Source organism: Euprymna scolopes, chromosome 18 (assembly GCF_053919585.1).
Source record: "Euprymna scolopes isolate OS-2025 chromosome 18, ASM5391958v1, whole genome shotgun sequence".
Classification (NCBI taxonomy): Eukaryota; Metazoa; Mollusca; class Cephalopoda; order Sepiida; family Sepiolidae; genus Euprymna; species Euprymna scolopes.
In genome coordinates this window covers 88,544,212-88,550,725 of record NC_136499.1, presented here as the reverse complement: position 1 = coordinate 88,550,725, position 6,514 = coordinate 88,544,212, and positions in this window count along the sequence as shown.

Sequence of the window (6,514 nt, the reverse complement as noted above, 5' to 3'; positions counted from 1 at the left end):
TGTGCTGACACCAACTGCATCAGCTTCATAAACATTTAAAAGGGCACCAGGGAATGTTCATCAATCCAATTTTTTCTGCATGGAGGAATTTAATGATACATCTTTACTTCTGATACATGTCTAAGACAGGAGTTGATTTCTTAATTTCATACCATCAATAGCTGCAACAGAAACATGAAACTTTCAGATCATGAATGCAGGAGTTCAATCATCATAACAATGTAATTTGTAATCCCCTGTGGTCTATTCTGGCTGGATAAAAATAGAAGGCATAACTTTTGGAACATCCCTAGTATATATATATATATATATATTATATATTATATATATATATATATATATATTATATATTATATATATATATATATATATTATATATTATATATATATATATATATATATATATATATATATATATATATATATATATATATATATATATATATATATTTACTAGCAGGCCACTCGGCATTGCCCGATCATGAAATACACTTACATATGATATTTTGATTAATGCAAATTTTGTATTTATTATATTGGACCCAATGTATAGTAATGATTTAAAAAGTAAAAATAAAAAAACATGACTTATGCGCCACCACCGAGAATAGAAACCAAAACGTTTAGTTTACGATTTACTTTTTCCCTTGATTTAATGCCTGAGCTCGGGGGGGGGGGGGGGGGGGGGTACCCGGCGTTGCACAGATTTTTAGAGGCTTGTAAGCGAAGTAATAACCCTGTTTAAATATTATAAAAACAAACAATGTTAAAAGTATTAAAAAAAAATTGTTTAAATATTATAAAAACAAACAATGTTAAAAGTATTAAAAAAAAATTGTGAAAAAACAAAAACAATTATAGAAATGAACGTGATGCAATACGAATGGTCCGACGGTACCCGGGTGTTTGAAAAACACCCAAAAAGTTGGAGGTGGGGGCTCGAACTCTAATCATTGAGGCGGAAGCGCCAAAAAAAAAAAAAAGAAAAAAAACGTGATGAATTAACCCAAAAGTGAATTAAGTCAAATATCAATTCCGCAGTGAAGTTTATTTTGGTTTAGTTTCAGTAGTCACGCATCACACTCGAATTCTAAATGAATTTGTTTTAATTTTAATTTAAGTGTAATGCAAGTGAAATCACGATGTCGTTGCGTTGTAATAATAAATATTAAAGAATGAATTCTTTGTGTAAAAGTAAACGTTGAGTTGATAGCACAAATAAATAAAGGTCATAGTTAGATTTCACGGTTAGAGTCGTTAAAACCGGAAGTAAAAACAGGTTTTCCCGCAGGTTGCGTCTTACACTAACTAAAAAAAGCAAAAATAATAATAATAATAATAATAATAATAATAATAATAATCGCGCTTTCTTTTTATTGTTTTTTATTTTTATTTTATTATGGGAAAAACAGAAAGCATAAATCAGGGAAAAAAAAAATTAAAAAAAAAAAAAAACGGCATAAATAACCTTGTACGATTCCAAACTGGTGTTTCCTCGTACTGTTCCTTGTGAACGCATCCAGCATCCACAGCGGTGTAAATTGGGAGCAGGGAAAGGAGGAATCTAATAGAGAGAAAAGATGTTGCAACTTCCATTGAATCTGACCGATTTTGGCAGTGGACTCTCACCGGAAAAAATATAGGAATGTACCATTGTCGAGGAACTGTAGAGGTAATAGGCCTATAGCACATCTCAGATAATGTGCTACAGTTTGTACGCATTACATTTACATGTAATGTCATGATTTTTAATCCTAGTAAGGTCAAAGTCGGAGAGGAAAAAATGAGTTAATTTTATTTATATATATATATATATATATATATATAAATGGAAATGTAGAAGGCAGTACAACGTGTTGTTGTAAGCACGTTTGTCAAAGTCAAGTAAATATCTGACGAAGAGATCTTTCTCGAAATATTATATTACACGGACATACCACCAGACCGACTTTCCCAAGTAACCACTGTGCAAATATAAATATACTGCGTATATGAAATATGAATATGTACACATGTATTTATAAGTTGTATTAATAAATTTCTCACCTGCTTCAGCCTGTGTCTTTCCGTTACTTCTGCATTGTACCGCCTTCTACAATTCCATTTAACTACATACTATAGAATGCTTCAAGCAAACTACACCCACCTCTTATATATATATATATATATAGATAGATAGAGAAGATAGAAGAAGAAGATAGAAGAGAAGAAGAAGAGAAGAGATAGCTACTATGTTATGCAAATTAGCAAGATCTTTTGCAGATGAATGCAATTCCATGACCCAAATATAACAAAGTTGTATTTTCTTCTTAAATAAGTAGAAAAATAAGGGTTTTAATATGAATATCAATACACAAAAACACAAATTTATTGGAGTGTATATATATATACATATATATATATACAGGGTGACCCCAAAAAAACAAAAGCTAAATGGAGGCCATCTAGAACATATGCTGTAGAACGGAGGAACTAGTTATTACCAAAGTTTCATTTCATTCAGACAAAACACTAAGAAACGGGGCCTAATTAGAGTTGGGGCTCGTTTTTTTTTTGGGGGGGGGGTCACCATGTGTGTGTGTGTGTGTGTGTGTGTGTGTGTGTATGTATATATATATATATATATATATATATATATATATATATATATATATATAGTTAAAGCCGAAATTATTGGCACCCTTTCAATTTTTATGTTTTTTAGAGAAAAAAAAAACATTTTTTCACTAATTATTTTTATTAAAGTGTTGATGAACATTTATACCGACCATCTACAGATCTTCTGAAACACTTTTAATTTATTATAAAATATTCAAAATAAATATTATTAATGATAACAAAAAAAACAGGCGAATTCAAATTTATTGGCACCCTTTATCAATAGCCACTTGCAAAGCCTTTGTTTTTAATGACAGCTTCCAGACGTTTTCTATACAACATTACTAAATTCCTACACACACCAACAGGAATATTAAACCATTCTTCATTGGCGATATCTTCTAATTCCCTCAGGTTCCTTGGTTTTCTTCTTTTCACGTTCGCCTTCATCACAGCCTACAAGTTTTCCATTGGATTCAAGTCTGGATTTTGACTTGGCCACTTCAGGACGTTTATTTCATTATCCAAAAGCCATTTCTTCACCAATTTTGCCGTATGTTAGGATCATTGTCCTGTTGGAAGACCCACTTGGTTCCAAGACTAAGGGCTTCTGCAGAAGGTTTCAGATTTTCAGTCAATATTTTAATGTATTGATCTTGCCTCATGACGCCATCCATAGTGACAAGTTTTCTAGTGCCATTGGCCGAAAAGCAACCCTAAAACATACGGTTTCCTCCACCATATTTCACTGTAGGGACTGTATTCTTTAGGTTGAAGGCTTCTCCTTTCTTCTGCCACATCTCTGCTGCCAAAAAGTTCAATTTTAGTCTCATCTGACCATAAAACTGAACCTCAAAAAGTTTAATGCTTGTCAATAAACTCCCGTGCAAACTCTAAGCGGGCTTTAACATGTTTCTTGGAGAGGAGAGGAGTCTTCCTTGGTCAGTACCCCTGAATCCCGTGTGACTTCAGTGCCCTCCTCAATGTTGAAACAGAAATGTCAATACCTTGATCGCTCAATTGTTGGACTACTTTCTTACCAGTAGTTTTCGGGTGCTTTTCCACTTCTCGAATGACTTGTCATACAGTTCTGTGAGAAAGTTTATTTTTACGGCCTTCACCCGTCAAGTTTTGAATCGTATTGAAAACACCATACTTCTTGATAATGTTTCTCACTCTTGACACAGGAATTCAAAACGCTTAGAAATGGATTTGTATCCACTACCTTTCATGTGTGCATCAACTATTTTCTATCTAACATCGAAACTGTGTTCCTTAATTTTAGCCAACTTTGCAGTCTGGTGTTATTGATAAAGTGAAGGATTGACTAATGCACGTTATTTATAGAAGGCTTTGGAACATTCTAGAAGATGATGCAATACCTACATCATAATAAATAAAATGGATTTTGCACTCATTTTGTCATTAAAGCAAAGAAACACAAATTGAATTTATTTTAAACAGAAAAGTGTTTTTTTTTTTTAAACAAACCTCTAAAACTCTTGTTGAGTAAGTAGTAAACAGCCAACAACTGTTGCTATTAGCATAGCTTATAACCGAGCGATCAAATCAAATTGTTTACTTTTGCTGAAAAAGGGTTTCATATTTTGAGGGAATAGGCTAATTAAAAATTGCTGCTATCAAAAGAGAAATTAAGACAAAATTAATAAAAAAAAATGATAAAAGAATACATTAACAGATTATTAAGGCATGAAAATTTTTTTTTTTTAATTTTCGATAAATGTCATCTTTAAGTCATTTTTTTAAAGACAACTATAGACCAGTTTATTTTGTACCCTAGTGTAAGTGAGGCTGAGCTTTTTCTGAATGTTTTTCAAATTTCATGAAGAAATTCTTCATTGAAACGTGGTACTGATCATTAAAAAAAAACAGGGGGTTTGTAAAAAAAGTTACAAAATTTGCTATTTTCTAGCTTTAAGATTTTCATCATTTTAATTCCTAAAATCTCTTTAAATATATTATGTAATTATTTATTAAAGCATGTGAAAAGATATTCATTTCCAAAGAAAATGGTGGTATTTTGAGGACTTAAAGTGTTTTGGTTTTTAAAATATGATTAATTTATAAGATCTACCTTGAAAACTGTAATTATCGAAAGCATTTTATGGTAGATCGATATTGCTAGATAATGAAAATAAATACAACTATCACTATAATTTCAAATACACAGGTTTAGTTATTCATTCACTTGACACATAAAATTACTATTAAAATTAGAAGAGTAGAAATTTGACCTTGGATTTGCTTTCAGCAGCCTTGTAGTTCTCACTTCTCTTATTTTGTCCTTTATTTCATGACCGATGTTTCTCACAAAGCAGAAAGAATTGTTGCTTTCCAAGTAGGAATCTATTAATCTAACAGTTATCATTGGTTAGTTTTTTATCTTGAAGTTATGTTGTTTTTGTTTTTAGTTCCTTATATCAAGTATCTTCATGTCTTGTTTAGAGCGAGTTCCATCAAAAAATTTTTCATGGTGCTTCATTCATTTTCAGTTTATTCCTTAAATCACAATCAGAAACATTTGAATGATATGGTCCCCCCCCTTTTCTTTTCAGTTGAATCCTTTTATTTTACAAACATTATAAAAACAAAATACACATTTTAATTCATATTATTTGGATTATTCAAACTACTGTTCACACTTTGAGTTTTATTTTCACATTTCTGTGAATATAACTTCTGAATTTTGTCAAACGCAAGAATTTTTCTGTCAAAGTCAGGAATCTGAACGGAATTTATCCACAAGCATAGCATGTTCTCATTCCATCAGCCACAACTGGGTAGAAGCCATAAATAATTCGCAATTGTATTTACGATCTTTGCTTGCGCTGGGGATTGAACTTTCAACCTCCATTTATTCATGTAACTTACATCTGAATTTTATCAAGTATTTTATCTACTATGCCACAGGTCCTCAAAATACAGTTACGAATTACTTAGAACTTTTACCAAGTCATGACTGATGAAACGAGAGCATGCTACCCCTGTGGATTAAATAAAATGTTTTGTTTGTAATTCTGTGCAGATTCTGGAGTTGGACAAGCTATTCCTGAAGAAGGTCCGGGATTGCATCGATCAAATTGCAGTGAAAATAATACTCAAGATAAGAACAGTAGTCTGAATAATCTAATACAAATTATCAATCCTCATCTCTAAAATTCAGAAACAAACTACACATTTTAAATTTAGCTCAGTTATTTCTTTGAATTTCAGCTCTATTTTGTGATGTTCAATTTTGCTTTGAGTCTATAAATTCTATTAGAAAAACAATTCTTGTCAAAAGAAAAATATTTTCATTCTGAAAAGTAGGCCGTTAATTAAACTCTGATTAAATGGCTTTTTGAATTTAAATCTATTAAGTTAATTGAAAAACAAAACTTGTTCTGTCAATAAAAAAAAGGATTGTTAATTGGTTCTTGTTCAAAATTCCCATTTTTAAGTGATTATAATGGGAATTCATATGCACTACAACATAAATCTCACGTTATCTCCCTTTGTTTTCGTTTTTTAGATTGTTTTCAAAATGGCGGACAAAGCAGCTGTTCTTAAGGTACTAATAAAATTTTATTTTTTTATTTAAAAATAAAACTTGATCAATCATGTTAATTTTTGGAATATGATATTTTCGTTTTGTCATGGCTACATCCATCATACAGATCTTTTTTTCTTTTTGTCTTTTAATAGAGGGGATTCTGAACAAAAAACATTAAATTAGTCTGTACCCTGTATTTTATATATTACACTTTTCAAGAAACTTTAGTTGCGAACAATTCTGTGAACCCCAATATAATCATCATATGTTCATTCTGGGTACTCAACACATTAAAACCTATCATCATCACTGATTGTCTGAATAGTTTTACATATAACATTGAACAATTTTGTGATTATGGTA